Raw genomic sequence first — 25,847 nt, forward strand, 5'->3', positions numbered from 1 at the left:
GAACAGAAGTTGGACTGCTTCTGCTGAACTTCCTGAAAGCAGAGCTGGCGGGAGGAGGGACTTTTTGAGTGCTGGGAAAATTTGAGCTGGAAATTTGCATCGGCTGGACAGAGATTGCTTGGAGCAGCCAAAATATAATAACGGCCATGGCGCTCAAGTAAAGCAGAAAGCTTTTAGTATACACCTTTTGCACTCTTGTCAACGAAGCTGGGCTCTGTGAATGCTCACCCTACGCAAGAAAAGAGAACAGACTTTGCTGGTGACCTAAATATATCTCGCCTGATCGAGCACGATCGAGCTCTGAGTGAGCAGCTGTGCAATGGTCATCTTTACCAAAGGGGAGATGCTGCTTTTTCCAGTGTCACGCCCATGCTCTCAGGGCTGGAGGGAGGAGGGCTGCTTTTTGTTTTTACAGGCAAAAGGAAAGGCCCAGCCCTCAGAGCTTCTGCCAATGCAGATCCCAGCAGGTGCAAAATAAAGGCTCTCCCCCACCTTGCCAGCTGCAGATTGATCAGAAGACTGCTAGTCTAGTGTGTTGGGCCACTTTCTCTCTTCTGTGTATCGTCCCCTCTTATTACATAAACAGCATAAGAGGAATAAAGGAAGGAAGGAAGGAAGGAAGGAAGGAAGGAACAGTGTATCGCAAGCACCTTCCACCCTGATGTCAATGGGCCACCAACCTTCGGGATGAGGAGGAGACCTGTGAAGACAGTCAGAGCGTGCCGACTGGGGCATTCATTTGGCTCATACACCGACAAGGCTTTCAGCGGCAGGAACAAACTTCAGGAATAGGCATTCTTGGCCTCGAATCCTAAGGGGGGTGCAAACGCTGAGGACAATTCCGTCAAATGCTCAAAGGACCGTGGCTCGTTGGTCTAGGGGTATGATTCTCGCTTTGGGTGCGAGAGGTCCCGGGTTCAAATCCCGGACGAGCCCAATCAAGGTGGTTAACTTGAGCTCCTTTTTTTTGTTTTTTCAATGTTATTTTCATTGGACAGACTCTCTGGTTTTCTCGGTAAGCAGTAGTCGATGAACAATTCACTTCCTGAACCTCTTTGCGTGCCATGTCCTTGCGACAAGCACTTTGTGTTCTCTGTTAGCTCTCAGTAACATTCCTTGATTTGCTTGTGAGTTTTGGCCGTCCGATCTCAAAGTGGAAATATGTCCTTCCCTCTGTACGCTGCATAGGCCCTCAGCTGGCATACTTGTATATGTGCGCATGCTTGATAGGACGTATGTTTTAGGCTGGATTGTGTGAGCTTCAGGCGCAAGGCATTTGATTAGTCTTTAAGCAGGTCCACTTGCACTGCCCTTTGCACCTGTTCTCCCAGTCCCTACAAAGGTGAGCAAGCAGCTGTTTCTGTAGTGTAGTGGTTATCACGTTCGCCTCACACGCGAAAGGTCCCCGGTTCGAGACCGGGCAGAAACACTCTCTGCTGGCATTTTACACAAAATAGTTTTTTTCCCCTTTTGTCACACACAAATGTAAAGTATGAACTTATTTGCGTTCCCATGGAAATAGCATATGCTCTCAAGAGCTTGAGAAATACACTGGGAAGGCAAGCATCCTCACATGTATTCTGTATATGGGGCCAATAAAAAAATGCACGCGCTTGCATTTTGTGTATGTAATGTTGAAGAGCACAGAGAGGATTTATTTTCCCTACTGCTGGGTATTTGGGTCTCTGGGATCACAGTTGGGTCCGCTCCGTCCTCTGAAATGGTCCATATTAGTTACATAGGTTAGTGTACCAAAGAAATAATACATTTTCATATACAGCTTCTTCATTTCTGTGTTCTGAGGGATTACCAGTTGTAAGAAATGCACTTGCCGGTACAGTGATTCCCTGGCTTTCTCTGGCCCGAGAAAGCTTTTCCTCTGAAGTGGGAACAGAAGTTGGACTGCTTCTGCTGAACTTCCTGAAAGCAGAGCTGGCGGGAGGAGGGACTTTTTGAGTGCTGGGAAAATTTGAGCTGGAAATTTGCATCGGCTGGACAGAGATTGCTTGGAGCAGCCAAAATATAATAACGGCCATGGCGCTCAAGTAAAGCAGAAAGCTTTTAGTATACACCTTTTGCACTCTTGTCAACGAAGCTGGGCTCTGTGAATGCTCACCCTACGCAAGAAAAGAGAACAGACTTTGCTGGTGACCTAAATATATCTCGCCTGATCGAGCACGATCGAGCTCTGAGTGAGCAGCTGTGCAATGGTCATCTTTACCAAAGGGGAGATGCTGCTTTTTCCAGTGTCACGCCCATGCTCTCAGGGCTGGAGGGAGGAGGGCTGCTTTTTGTTTTTACAGGCAAAAGGAAAGGCCCAGCCCTCAGAGCTTCTGCCAATGCAGATCCCAGCAGGTGCAAAATAAAGGCTCTCCCCCACCTTGCCAGCTGCAGATTGATCAGAAGACTGCTAGTCTAGTGTGTTGGGCCACTTTCTCTCTTCTGTGTATCGTCCCCTCTTATTACATAAACAGCATAAGAGGAATAAAGGAAGGAAGGAAGGAAGGAAGGAACAGTGTATCGCAAGCACCTTCCACCCTGATGTCAATGGGCCACCAACCTTCGGGATGAGGAGGAGACCTGTGAAGACAGTCAGAGCGTGCCGACTGGGGCATTCATTTGGCTCATACACCGACAAGGCTTTCAGCGGCAGGAACAAACTTCAGGAATAGGCATTCTTGGCCTCGAATCCTAAGGGGGGTGCAAACGCTGAGGACAATTCCGTCAAATGCTCAAAGGACCGTGGCTCGTTGGTCTAGGGGTATGATTCTCGCTTTGGGTGCGAGAAATCCCGGACGAGCCCAATCAAGGTGGTTAACTTGAGCTCCTTTTTTTTGTTTTTTCAATGTTATTTTCATTGGACAGACTCTCTGGTTTTCTCGGTAAGCAGTAGTCGATGAACAATTCACTTCCTGAACCTCTTTGCGTGCCATGTCCTTGCGACAAGCACTTTGTGTTCTCTGTTAGCTCTCAGTAACATTCCTTGATTTGCTTGTGAGTTTTGGCCGTCCGATCTCAAAGTGGAAATATGTCCTTCCCTCTGTACGCTGCATAGGCCCTCAGCTGGCATACTTGTATATGTGCGCATGCTTGATAGGACGTATGTTTTAGGCTGGATTGTGTGAGCTTCAGGCGCAAGGCATTTGATTAGTCTTTAAGCAGGTCCACTTGCACTGCCCTTTGCACCTGTTCTCCCAGTCCCTACAAAGGTGAGCAAGCAGCTGTTTCTGTAGTGTAGTGGTTATCACGTTCGCCTCACACGCGAAAGGTCCCCCCGGTTCGAGACCGGGCAGAAACACTCTCTGCTGGCATTTTACACAAAATAGTTTTTTTCCCCTTTTGTCACACACAAATGTAAAGTATGAACTTATTTGCGTTCCCATGGAAATAGCATATGCTCTCAAGAGCTTGAGAAATACACTGGGAAGGCAAGCATCCTCACATGTATTCTGTATATGGGGCCAATAAAAAAATGCACGCGCTTGCATTTTGTGTATGTAATGTTGCAGAGCACAGAGAGGATTTATTTTCCCTACTGCTGGGTATTTGGGTCTCTGGGATCACAGTTGGGTCCGCTCCGTCCTCTGAAATGGTCCATATTAGTTACATAGGTTAGTGTACCAAAGAAATAATACATTTTCATATACAGCTTCTTCATTTCTGTGTTCTGAGGGATTACCAGTTGTAAGAAATGCACTTGCCGGTACAGTGATTCCCTGGCTTTCTCTGGCCCGAGAAAGCTTTTCCTCTGAAGTGGGAACAGAAGTTGGACTGCTTCTGCTGAACTTCCTGAAAGCAGAGCTGGCGGGAGGAGGGACTTTTTGAGTGCTGGGAAAATTTGAGCTGGAAATTTGCATCGGCTGGACAGAGATTGCTTGGAGCAGCCAAAATATAATAACGGCCATGGCGCTCAAGTAAAGCAGAAAGCTTTTAGTATACACCTTTTGCACTCTTGTCAACGAAGCTGGGCTCTGTGAATGCTCACCCTACGCAAGAAAAGAGAACAGACTTTGCTGGTGACCTAAATATATCTCGCCTGATCGAGCACGATCGAGCTCTGAGTGAGCAGCTGTGCAATGGTCATCTTTACCAAAGGGGAGATGCTGCTTTTTCCAGTGTCACGCCCATGCTCTCAGGGCTGGAGGGAGGAGGGCTGCTTTTTGTTTTTACAGGCAAAAGGAAAGGCCCAGCCCTCAGAGCTTCTGCAAATGCAGATCCCAGCAGGTGCAAAATAAAGGCTCTCCCCCACCTTGCCAGCTGCAGATTGATCAGAAGACTGCTAGTCTAGTGTGTTGGGCCACTTTCTCTCTTCTGTGTATCGTCCCCTCTTATTACATAAACAGCATAAGAGGAATAAAGGAAGGAAGGAAGGAAGGAAGGAACAGTGTATCGCAAGCACCTTCCACCCTGATGTCAATGGGCCACCAACCTTCGGGATGAGGAGGAGACCTGTGAAGACAGTCAGAGCGTGCCGACTGGGGCATTCATTTGGCTCATACACCGACAAGGCTTTCAGCGGCAGGAACAAACTTCAGGAATAGGCATTCTTGGCCTCGAATCCTAAGGGGGGTGCAAACGCTGAGGACAATTCCGTCAAATGCTCAAAGGACCGTGGCTCGTTGGTCTAGGGGTATGATTCTCGCTTTGGGTGCGAGAGGTCCCGGGTTCCGAGCCCAATCAAGGTGGTTAACTTGAGCTCCTTTTTTTTGTTTTTTCAATGTTATTTTCATTGGACAGACTCTCTGGTTTTCTCGGTAAGCAGTAGTCGATGAACAATTCACTTCCTGAACCTCTTTGCGTGCCATGTCCTTGCGACAAGCACTTTGTGTTCTCTGTTAACTCTCAGTAACATTCCTTGATTTGCTTGTGAGTTTTGGCCGTCCGATCTCAAAGTGGAAATATGTCCTTCCCTCTGTACGCTGCATAGGCCCTCAGCTGGCATACTTGTATATGTGCGCATGCTTGATAGGACGTATGTTTTAGGCTGGATTGTGTGAGCTTCAGGCGCAAGGCATTTGATTAGTCTTTAAGCAGGTCCACTTGCACTGCCCTTTGCACCTGTTCTCCCAGTCCCTACAAAGGTGAGCAAGCAGCTGTTTCTGTAGTGTAGTGGTTATCACGTTCGCCTCACACGCGAAAGGTCCCCCCGGTTCGAGACCGGGCAGAAACACTCTCTGCTGGCATTTTACACAAAATAGTTTTTTTCCCCTTTTGTCACACACAAATGTAAAGTATGAACTTATTTGCGTTCCCATGGAAATAGCATATGCTCTCAAGAGCTTGAGAAATACACTGGGAAGGCAAGCATCCTCACATGTATTCTGTATATGGGGCCAATAAAAAAATGCACGCGCTTGCATTTTGTGTATGTAATGTTGCAGAGCACAGAGAGGATTTATTTTCCCTACTGCTGGGTATTTGGGTCTCTGGGATCACAGTTGGGTCCGCTCCGTCCTCTGAAATGGTCCATATTAGTTACATAGGTTAGTGTACCAAAGAAATAATACATTTTCATATACAGCTTCTTCATTTCTGTGTTCTGAGGGATTACCAGTTGTAAGAAATGCACTTGCCGGTACAGTGATTCCCTGGCTTTCTCTGGCCCGAGAAAGCTTTTCCTCTGAAGTGGGAACAGAAGTTGGACTGCTTCTGCTGAACTTCCTGAAAGCAGAGCTGGCGGGAGGAGGGACTTTTTGAGTGCTGGGAAAATTTGAGCTGGAAATTTGCATCGGCTGGACAGAGATTGCTTGGAGCAGCCAAAATATAATAACGGCCATGGCGCTCAAGTAAAGCAGAAAGCTTTTAGTATACACCTTTTGCACTCTTGTCAACGAAGCTGGGCTCTGTGAATGCTCACCCTACGCAAGAAAAGAGAACAGACTTTGCTGGTGACCTAAATATATCTCGCCTGATCGAGCACGATCGAGCTCTGAGTGAGCAGCTGTGCAATGGTCATCTTTACCAAAGGGGAGATGCTGCTTTTTCCAGTGTCACGCCCATGCTCTCAGGGCTGGAGGGAGGAGGGCTGCTTTTTGTTTTTACAGGCAAAAGGAAAGGCCCAGCCCTCAGAGCTTCTGCCAATGCAGATCCCAGCAGGTGCAAAATAAAGGCTCTCCCCCACCTTGCCAGCTGCAGATTGATCAGAAGACTGCTAGTCTAGTGTGTTGGGCCACTTTCTCTCTTCTGTGTATCGTCCCCTCTTATTACATAAACAGCATAAGAGGAATAAAGGAAGGAAGGAAGGAAGGAACAGTGTATCGCAAGCACCTTCCACCCTGATGTCAATGGGCCACCAACCTTCGGGATGAGGAGGAGACCTGTGAAGACAGTCAGAGCGTGCCGACTGGGGCATTCATTTGGCTCATACACCGACAAGGCTTTCAGCGGCAGGAACAAACTTCAGGAATAGGCATTCTTGGCCTCGAATCCTAAGGGGGGTGCAAACGCTGAGGACAATTCCGTCAAATGCTCAAAGGACCGTGGCTCGTTGGTCTAGGGGTATGATTCTCGCTTTGGGTGCGAGAAATCCCGGACGAGCCCAATCAAGGTGGTTAACTTGAGCTCCTTTTTTTTGTTTTTTCAATGTTATTTTCATTGGACAGACTCTCTGGTTTTCTCGGTAAGCAGTAGTCGATGAACAATTCACTTCCTGAACCTCTTTGCGTGCCATGTCCTTGCGACAAGCACTTTGTGTTCTCTGTTAGCTCTCAGTAACATTCCTTGATTTGCTTGTGAGTTTTGGCCGTCCGATCTCAAAGTGGAAATATGTCCTTCCCTCTGTACGCTGCATAGGCCCTCAGCTGGCATACTTGTATATGTGCGCATGCTTGATAGGACGTATGTTTTAGGCTGGATTGTGTGAGCTTCAGGCGCAAGGCATTTGATTAGTCTTTAAGCAGGTCCACTTGCACTGCCCTTTGCACCTGTTCTCCCAGTCCCTACAAAGGTGAGCAAGCAGCTGTTTCTGTAGTGTAGTGGTTATCACGTTCGCCTCACACGCTAAAGGTCCCCCCGGTTCGAGACCGGGCAGAAACACTCTCTGCTGGCATTTTACACAAAATAGTTTTTTTCCCCTTTTGTCACACACAAATGTAAAGTATGAACTTATTTGCGTTCCCATGGAAATAGCATATGCTCTCAAGAGCTTGAGAAATACACTGGGAAGGCAAGCATCCTCACATGTATTCTGTATATGGGGCCAATAAAAAAATGCACGCGCTTGCATTTTGTGTATGTAATGTTGCAGAGCACAGAGAGGATTTATTTTCCCTACTGCTGGGTATTTGGGTCTCTGGGATCACAGTTGGGTCCGCTCCGTCCTCTGAAATGGTCCATATTAGTTACATAGGTTAGTGTACCAAAGAAATAATACATTTTCATATACAGCTTCTTCATTTCTGTGTTCTGAGGGATTACCAGTTGTAAGAAATGCACTTGCCGGTACAGTGATTCCCTGGCTTTCTCTGGCCCGAGAAAGCTTTTCCTCTGAAGTGGGAACAGAAGTTGGACTGCTTCTGCTGAACTTCCTGAAAGCAGAGCTGGCGGGAGGAGGGACTTTTTGAGTGCTGGGAAAATTTGAGCTGGAAATTTGCATCGGCTGGACAGAGATTGCTTGGAGCAGCCAAAATATAATAACGGCCATGGCGCTCAAGTAAAGCAGAAAGCTTTTAGTATACACCTTTTGCACTCTTGTCAACGAAGCTGGGCTCTGTGAATGCTCACCCTACGCAAGAAAAGAGAACAGACTTTGCTGGTGACCTAAATATATCTCGCCTGATCGAGCACGATCGAGCTCTGAGTGAGCAGCTGTGCAATGGTCATCTTTACCAAAGGGGAGATGCTGCTTTTTCCAGTGTCACGCCCATGCTCTCAGGGCTGGAGGGAGGAGGGCTGCTTTTTGTTTTTACAGGCAAAAGGAAAGGCCCAGCCCTCAGAGCTTCTGCCAATGCAGATCCCAGCAGGTGCAAAATAAAGGCTCTCCCCCACCTTGCCAGCTGCAGATTGATCAGAAGACTGCTAGTCTAGTGTGTTGGGCCACTTTCTCTCTTCTGTGTATCGTCCCCTCTTATTACATAAACAGCATAAGAGGAATAAAGGAAGGAAGGAAGGAAGGAAGGAACAGTGTATCGCAAGCACCTTCCACCCTGATGTCAATGGGCCACCAACCTTCGGGATGAGGAGGAGACCTGTGAAGACAGTCAGAGCGTGCCGACTGGGGCATTCATTTGGCTCATACACCGACAAGGCTTTCAGCGGCAGGAACAAACTTCAGGAATAGGCATTCTTGGCCTCGAATCCTAAGGGGGGTGCAAACGCTGAGGACAATTCCGTCAAATGCTCAAAGGACCGTGGCTCGTTGGTCTAGGGGTATGATTCTCGCTTTGGGTGCGAGAGGTCCCGGGTTCAAATCCCGGACGAGCCCAATCAAGGTGGTTAACTTGAGCTCCTTTTTTTTGTTTTTTCAATGTTATTTTCATTGGACAGACTCTCTGGTTTTCTCGGTAAGCAGTAGTCGATGAACAATTCACTTCCTGAACCTCTTTGCGTGCCATGTCCTTGCGACAAGCACTTTGTGTTCTCTGTTAGCTCTCAGTAACATTCCTTGATTTGCTTGTGAGTTTTGGCCGTCCGATCTCAAAGTGGAAATATGTCCTTCCCTCTGTACGCTGCATAGGCCCTCAGCTGGCATACTTGTATATGTGCGCATGCTTGATAGGACGTATGTTTTAGGCTGGATTGTGTGAGCTTCAGGCGCAAGGCATTTGATTAGTCTTTAAGCAGGTCCACTTGCACTGCCCTTTGCACCTGTTCTCCCAGTCCCTACAAAGGTGAGCAAGCAGCTGTTTCTGTAGTGTAGTGGTTATCACGTTCGCCTCACACGCGAAAGGTCCCCGGTTCGAGACCGGGCAGAAACACTCTCTGCTGGCATTTTACACAAAATAGTTTTTTTCCCCTTTTGTCACACACAAATGTAAAGTATGAACTTATTTGCGTTCCCATGGAAATAGCATATGCTCTCAAGAGCTTGAGAAATACACTGGGAAGGCAAGCATCCTCACATGTATTCTGTATATGGGGCCAATAAAAAAATGCACGCGCTTGCATTTTGTGTATGTAATGTTGCAGAGCACAGAGAGGATTTATTTTCCCTACTGCTGGGTATTTGGGTCTCTGGGATCACAGTTGGGTCCGCTCCGTCCTCTGAAATGGTCCATATTAGTTACATAGGTTAGTGTACCAAAGAAATAATACATTTTCATATACAGCTTCTTCATTTCTGTGTTCTGAGGGATTACCAGTTGTAAGAAATGCACTTGCCGGTACAGTGATTCCCTGGCTTTCTCTGGCCCGAGAAAGCTTTTCCTCTGAAGTGGGAACAGAAGTTGGACTGCTTCTGCTGAACTTCCTGAAAGCAGAGCTGGCGGGAGGAGGGACTTTTTGAGTGCTGGGAAAATTTGAGCTGGAAATTTGCATCGGCTGGACAGAGATTGCTTGGAGCAGCCAAAATATAATAACGGCCATGGCGCTCAAGTAAAGCAGAAAGCTTTTAGTATACACCTTTTGCACTCTTGTCAACGAAGCTGGGCTCTGTGAATGCTCACCCTACGCAAGAAAAGAGAACAGACTTTGCTGGTGACCTAAATATATCTCGCCTGATCGAGCACGATCGAGCTCTGAGTGAGCAGCTGTGCAATGGTCATCTTTACCAAAGGGGAGATGCTGCTTTTTCCAGTGTCACGCCCATGCTCTCAGGGCTGGAGGGAGGAGGGCTGCTTTTTGTTTTTACAGGCAAAAGGAAAGGCCCAGCCCTCAGAGCTTCTGCCAATGCAGATCCCAGCAGGTGCAAAATAAAGGCTCTCCCCCACCTTGCCAGCTGCAGATTGATCAGAAGACTGCTAGTCTAGTGTGTTGGGCCACTTTCTCTCTTCTGTGTATCGTCCCCTCTTATTACATAAACAGCATAAGAGGAATAAAGGAAGGAAGGAAGGAAGGAAGGAACAGTGTATCGCAAGCACCTTCCACCCTGATGTCAATGGGCCACCAACCTTCGGGATGAGGAGGAGACCTGTGAAGACAGTCAGAGCGTGCCGACTGGGGCATTCATTTGGCTCATACACCGACAAGGCTTTCAGCGGCAGGAACAAACTTCAGGAATAGGCATTCTTGGCCTCGAATCCTAAGGGGGGTGCAAACGCTGAGGACAATTCCGTCAAATGCTCAAAGGACCATGGCTCGTTGGTCTAGGGGTATGATTCTCGCTTTGGGTGCGAGAGGTCCCGGGTTCAAATCCCGGACGAGCCCAATCAAGGTGGTTAACTTGAGCTCCTTTTTTTTGTTTTTTCAATGTTATTTTCATTGGACAGACTCTCTGGTTTTCTCGGTAAGCAGTAGTCGATGAACAATTCACTTCCTGAACCTCTTTGCGTGCCATGTCCTTGCGACAAGCACTTTGTGTTCTCTGTTAGCTCTCAGTAACATTCCTTGATTTGCTTGTGAGTTTTGGCCGTCCGATCTCAAAGTGGAAATATGTCCTTCCCTCTGTACGCTGCATAGGCCCTCAGCTGGCATACTTGTATATGTGCGCATGCTTGATAGGACGTATGTTTTAGGCTGGATTGTGTGAGCTTCAGGCGCAAGGCATTTGATTAGTCTTTAAGCAGGTCCACTTGCACTGCCCTTTGCACCTGTTCTCCCAGTCCCTACAAAGGTGAGCAAGCAGCTGTTTCTGTAGTGTAGTGGTTATCACGTTCGCCTCACACGCGAAAGGTCCCCCCGGTTCGAGACCGGGCAGAAACACTCTCTGCTGGCATTTTACACAAAATAGTTTTTTTCCCCTTTTGTCACACACAAATGTAAAGTATGAACTTATTTGCGTTCCCATGGAAATAGCATATGCTCTCAAGAGCTTGAGAAATACACTGGGAAGGCAAGCATCCTCACATGTATTCTGTATATGGGGCCAATAAAAAAATGCACGCGCTTGCATTTTGTGTATGTAATGTTGCAGAGCACAGAGAGGATTTATTTTCCCTACTGCTGGGTATTTGGGTCTCTGGGATCACAGTTGGGTCCGCTCCGTCCTCTGAAATGGTCCATATTAGTTACATAGGTTAGTGTACCAAAGAAATAATACATTTTCATATACAGCTTCTTCATTTCTGTGTTCTGAGGGATTACCAGTTGTAAGAAATGCACTTGCCGGTACAGTGATTCCCTGGCTTTCTCTGGCCCGAGAAAGCTTTTCCTCTGAAGTGGGAACAGAAGTTGGACTGCTTCTGCTGAACTTCCTGAAAGCAGAGCTGGCGGGAGGAGGGACTTTTTGAGTGCTGGGAAAATTTGAGCTGGAAATTTGCATCGGCTGGACAGAGATTGCTTGGAGCAGCCAAAATATAATAACGGCCATGGCGCTCAAGTAAAGCAGAAAGCTTTTAGTATACACCTTTTGCACTCTTGTCAACGAAGCTGGGCTCTGTGAATGCTCACCCTACGCAAGAAAAGAGAACAGACTTTGCTGGTGACCTAAATATATCTCGCCTGATCGAGCACGATCGAGCTCTGAGTGAGCAGCTGTGCAATGGTCATCTTTACCAAAGGGGAGATGCTGCTTTTTCCAGTGTCACGCCCATGCTCTCAGGGCTGGAGGGAGGAGGGCTGCTTTTTGTTTTTACAGGCAAAAGGAAAGGCCCAGCCCTCAGAGCTTCTGCCAATGCAGATCCCAGCAGGTGCAAAATAAAGGCTCTCCCCCACCTTGCCAGCTGCAGATTGATCAGAAGACTGCTAGTCTAGTGTGTTGGGCCACTTTCTCTCTTCTGTGTATCGTCCCCTCTTATTACATAAACAGCATAAGAGGAATAAAGGAAGGAAGGAAGGAAGGAAGGAACAGTGTATCGCAAGCACCTTCCACCCTGATGTCAATGGGCCACCAACCTTCGGGATGAGGAGGAGACCTGTGAAGACAGTCAGAGCGTGCCGACTGGGGCATTCATTTGGCTCATACACCGACAAGGCTTTCAGCGGCAGGAACAAACTTCAGGAATAGGCATTCTTGGCCTCGAATCCTAAGGGGGGTGCAAACGCTGAGGACAATTCCGTCAAATGCTCAAAGGACCGTGGCTCGTTGGTCTAGGGGTATGATTCTCGCTTTGGGTGCGAGAGGTCCCGGGTTCAAATCCCGGACGAGCCCAATCAAGGTGGTTAACTTGAGCTCCTTTTTTTTGTTTTTTCAATGTTATTTTCATTGGACAGACTCTCTGGTTTTCTCGGTAAGCAGTAGTCGATGAACAATTCACTTCCTGAACCTCTTTGCGTGCCATGTCCTTGCGACAAGCACTTTGTGTTCTCTGTTAGCTCTCAGTAACATTCCTTGATTTGCTTGTGAGTTTTGGCCGTCCGATCTCAAAGTGGAAATATGTCCTTCCCTCTGTACGCTGCATAGGCCCTCAGCTGGCATACTTGTATATGTGCGCATGCTTGATAGGACGTATGTTTTAGGCTGGATTGTGTGAGCTTCAGGCGCAAGGCATTTGATTAGTCTTTAAGCAGGTCCACTTGCACTGCCCTTTGCACCTGTTCTCCCAGTCCCTACAAAGGTGAGCAAGCAGCTATTTCTGTAGTGTAGTGGTTATCACGTTCGCCTCACACGCGAAAGGTCCCCGGTTCGAGACCGGGCAGAAACACTCTCTGCTGGCATTTTACACAAAATAGTTTTTTTCCCCTTTTGTCACACACAAATGTAAAGTATGAACTTATTTGCGTTCCCATGGAAATAGCATATGCTCTCAAGAGCTTGAGAAATACACTGGGAAGGCAAGCATCCTCACATGTATTCTGTATATGGGGCCAATAAAAAAATGCACGCGCTTGCATTTTGTGTATGTAATGTTGCAGAGCACAGAGAGGATTTATTTTCCCTACTGCTGGGTATTTGGGTCTCTGGGATCACAGTTGGGTCCGCTCCGTCCTCTGAAATGGTCCATATTAGTTACATAGGTTAGTGTACCAAAGAAATAATACATTTTCATATACAGCTTCTTCATTTCTGTGTTCTGAGGGATTACCAGTTGTAAGAAATGCACTTGCCGGTACAGTGATTCCCTGGCTTTCTCTGGCCCGAGAAAGCTTTTCCTCTGAAGTGGGAACAGAAGTTGGACTGCTTCTGCTGAACTTCCTGAAAGCAGAGCTGGCGGGAGGAGGGACTTTTTGAGTGCTGGGAAAATTTGAGCTGGAAATTTGCATCGGCTGGACAGAGATTGCTTGGAGCAGCCAAAATATAATAACGGCCATGGCGCTCAAGTAAAGCAGAAAGCTTTTAGTATACACCTTTTGCACTCTTGTCAACGAAGCTGGGCTCTGTGAATGCTCACCCTACGCAAGAAAAGAGAACAGACTTTGCTGGTGACCTAAATATATCTCGCCTGATCGAGCACGATCGAGCTCTGAGTGAGCAGCTGTGCAATGGTCATCTTTACCAAAGGGGAGATGCTGCTTTTTCCAGTGTCACGCCCATGCTCTCAGGGCTGGAGGGAGGAGGGCTGCTTTTTGTTTTTACAGGCAAAAGGAAAGGCCCAGCCCTCAGAGCTTCTGCCAATGCAGATCCCAGCAGGTGCAAAATAAAGGCTCTCCCCCACCTTGCCAGCTGCAGATTGATCAGAAGACTGCTAGTCTAGTGTGTTGGGCCACTTTCTCTCTTCTGTGTATCGTCCCCTCTTATTACATAAACAGCATAAGAGGAATAAAGGAAGGAAGGAAGGAAGGAAGGAACAGTGTATCGCAAGCACCTTCCACCCTGATGTCAATGGGCCACCAACCTTCGGGATGAGGAGGAGACCTGTGAAGACAGTCAGAGCGTGCCGACTGGGGCATTCATTTGGCTCATACACCGACAAGGCTTTCAGCGGCAGGAACAAACTTCAGGAATAGGCATTCTTGGCCTCGAATCCTAAGGGGGGTGCAAACGCTGAGGACAATTCCGTCAAATGCTCAAAGGACAGTGGCTCGTTGGTCTAGGGGTATGATTCTCGCTTTGGGTGCGAGAGGTCCCGGGTTCAAATCCCGGACGAGCCCAATCAAGGTGGTTAACTTGAGCTCCTTTTTTTTGTTTTTTCAATGTTATTTTCATTGGACAGACTCTCTGGTTTTCTCGGTAAGCAGTAGTCGATGAACAATTCACTTCCTGAACCTCTTTGCGTGCCATGTCCTTGCGACAAGCACTTTGTGTTCTCTGTTAGCTCTCAGTAACATTCCTTGATTTGCTTGTGAGTTTTGGCCGTCCGATCTCAAAGTGGAAATATGTCCTTCCCTCTGTACGCTGCATAGGCCCTCAGCTGGCATACTTGTATATGTGCGCATGCTTGATAGGACGTATGTTTTAGGCTGGATTGTGTGAGCTTCAGGCGCAAGGCATTTGATTAGTCTTTAAGCAGGTCCACTTGCACTGCCCTTTGCACCTGTTCTCCCAGTCCCTACAAAGGTGAGCAAGCAGCTGTTTCTGTAGTGTAGTGGTTATCACGTTCGCCTCACACGCGAAAGGTCCCCCCGGTTCGAGACCGGGCAGAAACACTCTCTGCTGGCATTTTACACAAAATAGTTTTTTTCCCCTTTTGTCACACACAAATGTAAAGTATGAACTTATTTGCGTTCCCATGGAAATAGCATATGCTCTCAAGAGCTTGAGAAATACACTGGGAAGGCAAGCATCCTCACATGTATTCTGTATATGGGGCCAATAAAAAAATGCACGCGCTTGCATTTTGTGTATGTAATGTTGCAGAGCACAGAGAGGATTTATTTTCCCTACTGCTGGGTATTTGGGTCTCTGGGATCACAGTTGGGTCCGCTCCGTCCTCTGAAATGGTCCATATTAGTTACATAGGTTAGTGTACCAAAGAAATAATACATTTTCATATACAGCTTCTTCATTTCTGTGTTCTGAGGGATTACCAGTTGTAAGAAATGCACTTGCCGGTACAGTGATTCCCTGGCTTTCTCTGGCCCGAGAAAGCTTTTCCTCTGAAGTGGGAACAGAAGTTGGACTGCTTCTGCTGAACTTCCTGAAAGCAGAGCTGGCGGGAGGAGGGACTTTTTGAGTGCTGGGAAAATTTGAGCTGGAAATTTGCATCGGCTGGACAGAGATTGCTTGGAGCAGCCAAAATATAATAACGGCCATGGCGCTCAAGTAAAGCAGAAAGCTTTTAGTATACACCTTTTGCACTCTTGTCAACGAAGCTGGGCTCTGTGAATGCTCACCCTACGCAAGAAAAGAGAACAGACTTTGCTGGTGACCTAAATATATCTCGCCTGATCGAGCACGATCGAGCTCTGAGTGAGCAGCTGTGCAATGGTCATCTTTACCAAAGGGGAGATTCTGCTTTTTCCAGTGTCACGCCCATGCTCTCAGGGCTGGAGGGAGGAGGGCTGCTTTTTGTTTTTACAGGCAAAAGGAAAGGCCCAGCCCTCAGAGCTTCTGCCAATGCAGATCCCAGCAGGTGCAAAATAAAGGCTCTCCCCCACCTTGCCAGCTGCAGATTGATCAGAAGACTGCTAGTCTAGTGTGTTGGGCCACTTTCTCTCTTCTGTGTATCGTCCCCTCTTATTACATAAACAGCATAAGAGGAATAAAGGAAGGAAGGAAGGAAGGAAGGAACAGTGTATCGCAAGCACCTTCCACCCTGATGTCAATGGGCCACCAACCTTCGGGATGAGGAGGAGACCTGTGAAGACAGTCAGAGCGTGCCGACTGGGGCATTCATTTGGCTCATACACCGACAAGGCTTTCAGCGGCAGGAACAAACTTCAGGAATAGGCATTCTTGGCCTCGAATCCTAAGGGGGGTGCAAACGCTGAGGACAATTCCGTCAAATGCTCAAAGGACAGTGGCTCGTTGGTCTAGGGGTATGATTCTCGCTTTGGGTGCGAGAGGTCCCGGGTTCAAATCCCGGACGAGCCCAATCAAGGTGGTTAACTTGAGTTCCTTTTTTTTGTTTTTTCAATGTTATTTTCATTGGACAGACTCTCTGGTTTTCTCGGTAAGCAGTAGTCGATGAACAATTCACTTCCTGAACCTCTTTGCGTGCCATGTCCTTGCGACAAGCACTTTGTGTTCTCTGTTAGCTCTCAGTAACATTCCTTGATTTGCTTGTGAGTTTTGGCCGTCCGATCTCAAAGTGGAAATATGTCCTTCCCTCTGTACGCTGCATAGGCCCTCAGCTGGCATACTTGTATATGTGCGCATGCTTGATAGGACGTATGTTTTAGGCTGGATTGTGTGAGCTTCAGGCGCAAGGCATTTGATTAGTCTTTAAGCAGGTCCACTTGCACTGCCCTTTGCACCTGTTCTCCCAGTCCCTACAAAGGTGAGCAAGCAGCTGTTTCTGTAGTGTAGTGGTTATCACGTTCGCCTCACACGCGAAAGGTCCCCCCGGTTCGAGACCGGGCAGAAACACTCTCTGCTGGCATTTTACACAAAATAGTTTTTTTCCCCTTTTGTCACACACAAATGTAAAGTATGAACTTATTTGCGTTCCCATGGAAATAGCATATGCTCTCAAGAGCTTGAGAAATACACTGGGAAGGCAAGCATCCTCACATGTATTCTGTATATGGGGCCAATAAAAAAATGCACGCGCTTGCATTTTGTGTATGTAATGTTGCAGAGCACAGAGAGGATTTATTTTCCCTACTGCTGGGTATTTGGGTCTCTGGGATCACAGTTGGGTCCGCTCCGTCCTCTGAAATGGTCCATATTAGTTACATAGGTTAGTGTACCAAAGAAATAATACATTTTCATATACAGCTTCTTCATTTCTGTGTTCTGAGGGATTACCAGTTGTAAGAAATGCACTTGCCGGTACAGTGATTCCCTGGCTTTCTCTGGCCCGAGAAAGCTTTTCCTCTGAAGTGGGAACAGAAGTTGGACTGCTTCTGCTGAACTTCCTGAAAGCAGAGCTGGCGGGAGGAGGGACTTTTTGAGTGCTGGGAAAATTTGAGCTGGAAATTTGCATCGGCTGGACAGAGATTGCTTGGAGCAGCCAAAATATAATAACGGCCATGGCGCTCAAGTAAAGCAGAAAGCTTTTAGTATACACCTTTTGCACTCTTGTCAACGAAGCTGGGCTCTGTGAATGCTCACCCTACGCAAGAAAAGAGAACAGACTTTGCTGGTGACCTAAATATATCTCGCCTGATCGAGCACGATCGAGCTCTGAGTGAGCAGCTGTGCAATGGTCATCTTTACCAAAGGGGAGATGCTGCTTTTTCCAGTGTCACGCCCATGCTCTCAGGGCTGGAGGGAGGAGGGCTGCTTTTTGTTTTTACAGGCAAAAGGAAAGGCCCAGCCCTCAGAGCTTCTGCCAATGCAGATCCCAGCAGGTGCAAAATAAAGGCTCTCCCCCACCTTGCCAGCTGCAGATTGATCAGAAGACTGCTAGTCTAGTGTGTTGGGCCACTTTCTCTCTTCTGTGTATCGTCCCCTCTTATTACATAAACAGCATAAGAGGAAGGAAGGAAGGAAGGAACAGTGTATCGCAAGCACCTTCCACCCTGATGTCAATGGGCCACCAACCTTCGGGATGAGGAGGAGACCTGTGAAGACAGTCAGAGCGTGCCGACTGGGGCATTCATTTGGCTCATACACCGACAAGGCTTTCAGCGGCAGGAACAAACTTCAGGAATAGGCATTCTTGGCCTCGAATCCTAAGGGGGGTGCAAACGCTGAGGACAATTCCGTCAAATGCTCAAAGGACCGTGGCTCGTTGGTCTAGGGGTATGATTCTCGCTTTGGGTGCGAGAGGTCCCGGGTTCAAATCCCGGACGAGCCCAATCAAGGTGGTTAACTTGAGCTCCTTTTTTTTGTTTTTTCAATGTTATTTTCATTGGACAGACTCTCTGGTTTTCTCGGTAAGCAGTAGTCGATGAACAATTCACTTCCTGAACCTCTTTGCGTGCCATGTCCTTGCGACAAGCACTTTGTGTTCTCTGTTAGCTCTCAGTAACATTCCTTGATTTGCTTGTGAGTTTTGGCCGTCCGATCTCAAAGTGGAAATATGTCCTTCCCTCTGTACGCTGCATAGGCCCTCAGCTGGCATACTTGTATATGTGCGCATGCTTGATAGGACGTATGTTTTAGGCTGGATTGTGTGAGCTTCAGGCGCAAGGCATTTGATTAGTCTTTAAGCAGGTCCACTTGCACTGCCCTTTGCACCTGTTCTCCCAGTCCCTACAAAGGTGAGCAAGCAGCTGTTTCTGTAGTGTAGTGGTTATCACGTTCGCCTCACACGCGAAAGGTCCCCCCGGTTCGAGACCGGGCAGAAACACTCTCTGCTGGCATTTTACACAAAATAGTTTTTTTCCCCTTTTGTCACACACAAATGTAAAGTATGAACTTATTTGCGTTCCCATGGAAATAGCATATGCTCTCAAGAGCTTGAGAAATACACTGGGAAGGCAAGCATCCTCACATGTATTCTGTATATGGGGCCAATAAAAAAATGCACGCGCTTGCATTTTGTGTATGTAATGTTGCAGAGCACAGAGAGGATTTATTTTCCCTACTGCTGGGTATTTGGGTCTCTGGGATCACAGTTGGGTCCGCTCCGTCCTCTGAAATGGTCCATATTAGTTACATAGGTTAGTGTACCAAAGAAATAATACATTTTCATATACAGCTTCTTCATTTCTGTGTTCTGAGGGATTACCAGTTGTAAGAAATGCACTTGCCGGTACAGTGATTCCCTGGCTTTCTCTGGCCCGAGAAAGCTTTTCCTCTGAAGTGGGAACAGAAGTTGGACTGCTTCTGCTGAACTTCCTGAAAGCAGAGCTGGCGGGAGGAGGGACTTTTTGAGTGCTGGGAAAATTTGAGCTGGAAATTTGCATCGGCTGGACAGAGATTGCTTGGAGCAGCCAAAATATAATAACGGCCATGGCGCTCAAGTAAAGCAGAAAGCTTTTAGTATACACCTTTTGCACTCTTGTCAACGAAGCTGGGCTCTGTGAATGCTCACCCTACGCAAGAAAAGAGAACAGACTTTGCTGGTGACCTAAATATATCTCGCCTGATCGAGCACGATCGAGCTCTGAGTGAGCAGCTGTGCAATGGTCATCTTTACCAAAGGGGAGATGCTGCTTTTTCCAGTGTCACGCCCATGCTCTCAGGGCTGGAGGGAGGAGGGCTGCTTTTTGTTTTTACAGGCAAAAGGAAAGGCCCAGCCCTCAGAGCTTCTGCCAATGCAGATCCCAGCAGGTGCAAAATAAAGGCTCTCCCCCACCTTGCCAGCTGCAGATTGATCAGAAGACTGCTAGTCTAGTGTGTTGGGCCACTTTCTCTCTTCTGTGTATCGTCCCCTCTTATTACATAAACAGCATAAGAGGAATAAAGGAAGGAAGGAAGGAAGGAAGGAACAGTGTATCGCAAGCACCTTCCACCCTGATGTCAATGGGCCACCAACCTTCGGGATGAGGAGGAGACCTGTGAAGACAGTCAGAGCGTGCCGACTGGGGCATTCATTTGGCTCATACACCGACAAGGCTTTCAGCGGCAGGAACAAACTTCAGGAATAGGCATTCTTGGCCTCGAATCCTAAGGGGGGTGCAAACGCTGAGGACAATTCCGTCAAATGCTCAAAGGACCGTGGCTCGTTGGTCTAGGGGTATGATTCTCGCTTTGGGTGCGAGAGGTCCCGGGTTCAAATCCCGGACGAGCCCAATCAAGGTGGTTAACTTGAGCTCCTTTTTTTTGTTTTTTCAATGTTATTTTCATTGGACAGACTCTCTGGTTTTCTCGGTAAGCAGTAGTCGATGAACAATTCACTTCCTGAACCTCTTTGCGTGCCATGTCCTTGCGACAAGCACTTTGTGTTCTCTGTTAGCTCTCAGTAACATTCCTTGATTTGCTTGTGAGTTTTGGCCGTCCGATCTCAAAGTGGAAATATGTCCTTCCCTCTGTACGCTGCATAGGCCCTCAGCTGGCATACTTGTATATGTGCGCATGCTTGATAGGACGTATGTTTTAGGCTGGATTGTGTGAGCTTCAGGCGCAAGGCATTTGATTAGTCTTTAAGCAGGTCCACTTGCACTGCCCTTTGCACCTGTTCTCCCAGTCCCTACAAAGGTGAGCAAGCAGCTGTTTCTGTAGTGTAGTGGTTATCACGTTCGCCTCACACGCGAAAGGTCCCCGGTTCGAGACCGGGCAGAAACACTCTCTGCTGGCATTTTACACAAAATAGTTTTTTTCCCCTTTTGTCACACACAAATGTAAAGTATGAACTTATTTGCGTTCCCATGGAAATAGCATATGCTCTCAAGAGCTTGAGAAATACACTGGGAAGGCAAGCATCCTCACATGTATTCTGTATATGGGGCCAATAAAAAAATGCACGCGCTTGCATTTTGTGTATGTAATGTTGCAGAGCACAGAGAGGATTTATTTTCCCTACTGCTGGGTATTTGGGTCTCTGGGATCACAGTTGGGTCCGCTCCGTCCTCTGAAATGGTCCATATTAGTTACATAGGTTAGTGTACCAAAGAAATAATACATTTTCATATACAGCTTCTTCATTTCTGTGTTCTGAGGGATTACCAGTTGTAAGAAATGCACTTGCCGGTACAGTGATTCCCTGGCTTTCTCTGGCCCGAGAAAGCTTTTCCTCTGAAGTGGGAACAGAAGTTGGACTGCTTCTGCTGAACTTCCTGAAAGCAGAGCTGGCGGGAGGAGGGACTTTTTGAGTGCTGGGAAAATTTGAGCTGGAAATTTGCATCGGCTGGACAGAGATTGCTTGGAGCAGCCAAAATATAATAACGGCCATGGCGCTCAAGTAAAGCAGAAAGCTTTTAGTATACACCTTTTGCACTCTTGTCAACGAAGCTGGGCTCTGTGAATGCTCACCCTACGCAAGAAAAGAGAACAGACTTTGCTGGTGACCTAAATATATCTCGCCTGATCGAGCACGATCGAGCTCTGAGTGAGCAGCTGTGCAATGGTCATCTTTACCAAAGGGGAGATGCTGCTTTTTCCAGTGTCACGCCCATGCTCTCAGGGCTGGAGGGAGGAGGGCTGCTTTTTGTTTTTACAGGCAAAAGGAAAGGCCCAGCCCTCAGAGCTTCTGCCAATGCAGATCCCAGCAGGTGCAAAATAAAGGCTCTCCCCCACCTTGCCAGCTGCAGATTGATCAGAAGACTGCTAGTCTAGTGTGTTGGGCCACTTTCTCTCTTCTGTGTATCGTCCCCTCTTATTACATAAACAGCATAAGAGGAATAAAGGAAGGAAGGAAGGAAGGAAGGAACAGTGTATCGCAAGCACCTTCCACCCTGATGTCAATGGGCCACCAACCTTCGGGATGAGGAGGAGACCTGTGAAGACAGTCAGAGCGTGCCGACTGGGGCATTCATTTGGCTCATACACCGACAAGGCTTTCAGCGGCAGGAACAAACTTCAGGAATAGGCATTCTTGGCCTCGAATCCTAAGGGGGGTGCAAACGCTGAGGACAATTCCGTCAAATACTCAAAGGACCGTGGCTCGTTGGTCTAGGGGTATGATTCTCGCTTTGGGTGCGAGAGGTCCCGGGTTCAAATCCCGGACGAGCCCAATCAAGGTGGTTAACTTGAGCTCCTTTTTTTTGTTTTTTCAATGTTATTTTCATTGGACAGACTCTCTGGTTTTCTCGGTAAGCAGTAGTCGATGAACAATTCACTTCCTGAACCTCTTTGCGTGCCATGTCCTTGCGACAAGCACTTTGTGTTCTCTGTTAGCTCTCAGTAACATTCCTTGATTTGCTTGTGAGTTTTGGCCGTCCGATCTCAAAGTGGAAATATGTCCTTCCCTCTGTACGCTGCATAGGCCCTCAGCTGGCATACTTGTATATGTGCGCATGCTTGATAGGACGTATGTTTTAGGCTGGATTGTGTGAGCTTCAGGCGCAAGGCATTTGATTAGTCTTTAAGCAGGTCCACTTGCACTGCCCTTTGCACCTGTTCTCCCAGTCCCTACAAAGGTGAGCAAGCAGCTGTTTCTGTAGTGTAGTGGTTATAAAGGTCCCCGGTTCGAGACCGGGCAGAAACACTCTCTGCTGGCATTTTACACAAAATAGTTTTTTTCCCCTTTTGTCACACACAAATGTAAAGTATGAACTTATTTGCGTTCCCATGGAAATAGCATATGCTCTCAAGAGCTTGAGAAATACACTGGGAAGGCAAGCATCCTCACATGTATTCTGTATATGGGGCCAATAAAAAAATGCACGCGCTTGCATTTTGTGTATGTAATGTTGCAGAGCACAGAGAGGATTTATTTTCCCTACTGCTGGGTATTTGGGTCTCTGGGATCACAGTTGGGTCCGCTCCGTCCTCTGAAATGGTCCATATTAGTTACATAGGTTAGTGTACCAAAGAAATAATACATTTTCATATACAGCTTCTTCATTTCTGTGTTCTGAGGGATTACCAGTTGTAAGAAATGCACTTGCCGGTACAGTGATTCCCTGGCTTTCTCTGGCCCGAGAAAGCTTTTCCTCTGAAGTGGGAACAGAAGTTGGACTGCTTCTGCTGAACTTCCTGAAAGCAGAGCTGGCGGGAGGAGGGACTTTTTGAGTGCTGGGAAAATTTGAGCTGGAAATTTGCATCGGCTGGACAGAGATTGCTTGGAGCAGCCAAAATATAATAACGGCCATGGCGCTCAAGTAAAGCAGAAAGCTTTTAGTATACACCTTTTGCACTCTTGTCAACGAAGCTGGGCTCTGTGAATGCTCACCCTACGCAAGAAAAGAGAACAGACTTTGCTGGTGACCTAAATATATCTCGCCTGATCGAGCACGATCGAGCTCTGAGTGAGCAGCTGTGCAATGGTCATCTTTACCAAAGGGGAGATGCTGCTTTTTCCAGTGTCACGCCCATGCTCTCAGGGCTGGAGGGAGGAGGGCTGCTTTTTGTTTTTACAGGCAAAAGGAAAGGCCCAGCCCTCAGAGCTTCTGCCAATGCAGATCCCAGCAGGTGCAAAATAAAGGCTCTCCCCCACCTTGCCAGCTGCAGATTGATCAGAAGACTGCTAGTCTAGTGTGTTGGGCCACTTTCTCTCTTCTGTGTATCGTCCCCTCTTATTACATAAACAGCATAAGAGGAATAAAGGAAGGAAGGAAGGAAGGAAGGAAGGAACAGTGTATCGCAAGCACCTTCCACCCTGATGTCAATGGGCCACCAACCTTCGGGATGAGGAGGAGACCTGTGAAGACAGTCAGAGCGTGCCGACTGGGGCATTCATTTGGCTCATACACCGACAAGGCTTTCAGCGGCAGGAACAAACTTCAGGAATAGGCATTCTTGGCCTCGAATCCTAAGGGGGGTGCAAACGCTGAGGACAATTCCGTCAAATGCTCAAAGGACCGTGGCTCGTTGGTCTAGGGGTATGATTCTCGCTTTGGGTGCGAGAGGTCCCGGGTTCAAATCCCGGACGAGCCCAATCAAGGTGGTTAACTTGAGCTCCTTTTTTTTGTTTTTTCAATGTTATTTTCATTGGACAGACTCTCTGGTTTTCTCGGTAAGCAGTAGTCGATGAACAATTCACTTCCTGAACCTCTTTGCGTGCCATGTCCTTGCGACAAGCACTTTGTGTTCTCTGTTAGCTCTCAGTAACATTCCTTGATTTGCTTGTGAGTTTTGGCCGTCCGATCTCAAAGTGGAAATATGTCCTTCCCTCTGTACGCTGCATAGGCCCTCAGCTGGCATACTTGTATATGTGCGCATGCTTGATAGGACGTATGTTTTAGGCTGGATTGTGTGAGCTTCAGGCGCAAGGCATTTGATTAGTCTTTAAGCAGGTCCACTTGCACTGCCCTTTGCACCTGTTCTCCCAGTCCCTACAAAGGTGAGCAAGCAGCTGTTTCTGTAGTGTAGTGGTTATCACGTTCGCCTCACACGCGAAAGGTCCCCCCGGTTCGAGACCGGGCAGAAACACTCTCTGCTGGCATTTTACACAAAATAGTTTTTTTCCCCTTTTGTCACACACAAATGTAAAGTATGAACTTATTTGCGTTCCCATGGAAATAGCATATGCTCTCAAGAGCTTGAGAAATACACTGGGAAGGCAAGCATCCTCACATGTATTCTGTATATGGGGCCAATAAAAAAATGCACGCGCTTGCATTTTGTGTATGTAATGTTGCAGAGCACAGAGAGGATTTATTTTCCCTACTGCTGGGTATTTGGGTCTCTGGGATCACAGTTGGGTCCGCTCCGTCCTCTGAAATGGTCCATATTAGTTACATAGGTTAGTGTACCAAAGAAATAATACATTTTCATATACAGCTTCTTCATTTCTGTGTTCTGAGGGATTACCAGTTGTAAGAAATGCACTTGCCGGTACAGTGATTCCCTGGCTTTCTCTGGCCCGAGAAAGCTTTTCCTCTGAAGTGGGAACAGAAGTTGGACTGCTTCTGCTGAACTTCCTGAAAGCAGAGCTGGCGGGAGGAGGGACTTTTTGAGTGCTGGGAAAATTTGAGCTGGAAATTTGCATCGGCTGGACAGAGATTGCTTGGAGCAGCCAAAATATAATAACGGCCATGGCGCTCAAGTAAAGCAGAAAGCTTTTAGTATACACCTTTTGCACTCTTGTCAACGAAGCTGGGCTCTGTGAATGCTCACCCTACGCAAGAAAAGAGAACAGACTTTGCTGGTGACCTAAATATATCTCGCCTGATCGAGCACGATCGAGCTCTGAGTGAGCAGCTGTGCAATGGTCATCTTTACCAAAGGGGAGATGCTGCTTTCTCCAGTGTCACGCCCATGCTCTCAGGGCTGGAGGGAGGAGGGCTGCTTTTTGTTTTTACAGGCAAAAGGAAAGGCCCAGCCCTCAGAGCTTCTGCCAATGCAGATCCCAGCAGGTGCAAAATAAAGGCTCTCCCCCACCTTGCCAGCTGCAGATTGATCAGAAGACTGCTAGTCTAGTGTGTTGGGCCACTTTCTCTCTTCTGTGTATCGTCCCCTCTTATTACATAAACAGCATAAGAGGAATAAAGGAAGGAAGGAAGGAAGGAAGGAACAGTGTATCGCAAGCACCTTCCACCCTGATGTCAATGGGCCACCAACCTTCGGGATGAGGAGGAGACCTGTGAAGACAGTCAGAGCGTGCCGACTGGGGCATTCATTTGGCTCATACACCGACAAGGCTTTCAGCGGCAGGAACAAACTTCAGGAATAGGCATTCTTGGCCTCGAATCCTAAGGGGGGTGCAAACGCTGAGGACAATTCCGTCAAATGCTCAAAGGACCGTGGCTCGTTGGTCTAGGGGTATGATTCTCGCTTTGGGTGCGAGAGGTCCAGGGTTCAAATCCCGGACGAGCCCAATCAAGGTGGTTAACTTGAGCTCCTTTTTTTTGTTTTTTCAATGTTATTTTCATTGGACAGACTCTCTGGTTTTCTCGGTAAGCAGTAGTCGATGAACAATTCACTTCCTGAACCTCTTTGCGTGCCATGTCCTTGCGACAAGCACTTTGTGTTCTCTGTTAGCTCTCAGTAACATTCCTTGATTTGCTTGTGAGTTTTGGCCGTCCGATCTCAAAGTGGAAATATGTCCTTCCCTCTGTACGCTGCATAGGCCCTCAGCTGGCATACTTGTATATGTGCGCATGCTTGATAGGACGTATGTTTTAGGCTGGATTGTGTGAGCTTCAGGCGCAAGGCATTTGATTAGTCTTTAAGCAGGTCCACTTGCACTGCCCTTTGCACCTGTTCTCCCAGTCCCTACAAAGGTGAGCAAGCAGCTGTTTCTGTAGTGTAGTGGTTATCACGTTCGCCTCACACGCGAAAGGTCCCCGGTTCGAGACCGGGCAGAAACACTCTCTGCTGGCATTTTACACAAAATAGT

At 47.6% G+C, this 25,847-nt stretch overlaps 23 non-coding genes across 23 annotated transcripts; all 23 read left to right on the top strand.

The window, feature by feature from the left end:
• The first annotated feature begins 864 nt into the window (after positions 1-864).
• On the top strand, positions 865-936 carry TRNAP-UGG (transfer RNA proline (anticodon UGG)). The gene has a single exon. It is a non-coding gene; the product is annotated as a tRNA-Pro (tRNA).
• A 420-nt stretch (positions 937-1,356) lies between these two features.
• On the top strand, positions 1,357-1,429 carry TRNAV-CAC (transfer RNA valine (anticodon CAC)). Its single transcript has one exon. It is a non-coding gene; the product is annotated as a tRNA-Val (tRNA).
• Positions 1,430-3,223: 1,794 nt separating this feature from the next.
• Positions 3,224-3,298, top strand: TRNAV-CAC (transfer RNA valine (anticodon CAC)). The gene has a single exon. It is a non-coding gene; the product is annotated as a tRNA-Val (tRNA).
• Positions 3,299-5,095: 1,797 nt separating this feature from the next.
• Positions 5,096-5,170, top strand: TRNAV-CAC (transfer RNA valine (anticodon CAC)). Its single transcript has one exon. It is a non-coding gene; the product is annotated as a tRNA-Val (tRNA).
• A 3,180-nt stretch (positions 5,171-8,350) lies between these two features.
• Positions 8,351-8,422, top strand: TRNAP-UGG (transfer RNA proline (anticodon UGG)). Its single transcript has one exon. It is a non-coding gene; the product is annotated as a tRNA-Pro (tRNA).
• A 420-nt stretch (positions 8,423-8,842) lies between these two features.
• TRNAV-CAC (transfer RNA valine (anticodon CAC)) lies at positions 8,843-8,915 on the top strand. Its single transcript has one exon. It is a non-coding gene; the product is annotated as a tRNA-Val (tRNA).
• Positions 8,916-10,230: 1,315 nt separating this feature from the next.
• TRNAP-UGG (transfer RNA proline (anticodon UGG)) lies at positions 10,231-10,302 on the top strand. The gene has a single exon. It is a non-coding gene; the product is annotated as a tRNA-Pro (tRNA).
• A 420-nt stretch (positions 10,303-10,722) lies between these two features.
• TRNAV-CAC (transfer RNA valine (anticodon CAC)) lies at positions 10,723-10,797 on the top strand. Its single transcript has one exon. It is a non-coding gene; the product is annotated as a tRNA-Val (tRNA).
• Positions 10,798-12,112: 1,315 nt separating this feature from the next.
• Positions 12,113-12,184, top strand: TRNAP-UGG (transfer RNA proline (anticodon UGG)). Its single transcript has one exon. It is a non-coding gene; the product is annotated as a tRNA-Pro (tRNA).
• A 420-nt stretch (positions 12,185-12,604) lies between these two features.
• Positions 12,605-12,677, top strand: TRNAV-CAC (transfer RNA valine (anticodon CAC)). The gene has a single exon. It is a non-coding gene; the product is annotated as a tRNA-Val (tRNA).
• Positions 12,678-13,992: 1,315 nt separating this feature from the next.
• TRNAP-UGG (transfer RNA proline (anticodon UGG)) lies at positions 13,993-14,064 on the top strand. Its single transcript has one exon. It is a non-coding gene; the product is annotated as a tRNA-Pro (tRNA).
• Positions 14,065-14,484: 420 nt separating this feature from the next.
• Positions 14,485-14,559, top strand: TRNAV-CAC (transfer RNA valine (anticodon CAC)). The gene has a single exon. It is a non-coding gene; the product is annotated as a tRNA-Val (tRNA).
• Positions 14,560-15,874: 1,315 nt separating this feature from the next.
• TRNAP-UGG (transfer RNA proline (anticodon UGG)) lies at positions 15,875-15,946 on the top strand. The gene has a single exon. It is a non-coding gene; the product is annotated as a tRNA-Pro (tRNA).
• Positions 15,947-16,366: 420 nt separating this feature from the next.
• Positions 16,367-16,441, top strand: TRNAV-CAC (transfer RNA valine (anticodon CAC)). The gene has a single exon. It is a non-coding gene; the product is annotated as a tRNA-Val (tRNA).
• A 1,303-nt stretch (positions 16,442-17,744) lies between these two features.
• Positions 17,745-17,816, top strand: TRNAP-UGG (transfer RNA proline (anticodon UGG)). The gene has a single exon. It is a non-coding gene; the product is annotated as a tRNA-Pro (tRNA).
• Positions 17,817-18,236: 420 nt separating this feature from the next.
• Positions 18,237-18,311, top strand: TRNAV-CAC (transfer RNA valine (anticodon CAC)). The gene has a single exon. It is a non-coding gene; the product is annotated as a tRNA-Val (tRNA).
• A 1,315-nt stretch (positions 18,312-19,626) lies between these two features.
• TRNAP-UGG (transfer RNA proline (anticodon UGG)) lies at positions 19,627-19,698 on the top strand. The gene has a single exon. It is a non-coding gene; the product is annotated as a tRNA-Pro (tRNA).
• Positions 19,699-20,118: 420 nt separating this feature from the next.
• On the top strand, positions 20,119-20,191 carry TRNAV-CAC (transfer RNA valine (anticodon CAC)). The gene has a single exon. It is a non-coding gene; the product is annotated as a tRNA-Val (tRNA).
• A 1,315-nt stretch (positions 20,192-21,506) lies between these two features.
• TRNAP-UGG (transfer RNA proline (anticodon UGG)) lies at positions 21,507-21,578 on the top strand. The gene has a single exon. It is a non-coding gene; the product is annotated as a tRNA-Pro (tRNA).
• A 1,793-nt stretch (positions 21,579-23,371) lies between these two features.
• On the top strand, positions 23,372-23,443 carry TRNAP-UGG (transfer RNA proline (anticodon UGG)). Its single transcript has one exon. It is a non-coding gene; the product is annotated as a tRNA-Pro (tRNA).
• A 420-nt stretch (positions 23,444-23,863) lies between these two features.
• TRNAV-CAC (transfer RNA valine (anticodon CAC)) lies at positions 23,864-23,938 on the top strand. Its single transcript has one exon. It is a non-coding gene; the product is annotated as a tRNA-Val (tRNA).
• A 1,315-nt stretch (positions 23,939-25,253) lies between these two features.
• TRNAP-UGG (transfer RNA proline (anticodon UGG)) lies at positions 25,254-25,325 on the top strand. Its single transcript has one exon. It is a non-coding gene; the product is annotated as a tRNA-Pro (tRNA).
• A 420-nt stretch (positions 25,326-25,745) lies between these two features.
• On the top strand, positions 25,746-25,818 carry TRNAV-CAC (transfer RNA valine (anticodon CAC)). The gene has a single exon. It is a non-coding gene; the product is annotated as a tRNA-Val (tRNA).
• Positions 25,819-25,847: the final 29 nt, after the last annotated feature.

The sequence above is a fragment of the Ambystoma mexicanum genome, chromosome 2q (genome assembly GCF_040938575.1).
Source record: "Ambystoma mexicanum isolate Mex_15411 chromosome 2q, UKY_AmexF1_1, whole genome shotgun sequence".
Lineage (NCBI taxonomy): Eukaryota > Metazoa > Chordata > Amphibia > Caudata > Ambystomatidae > Ambystoma > Ambystoma mexicanum.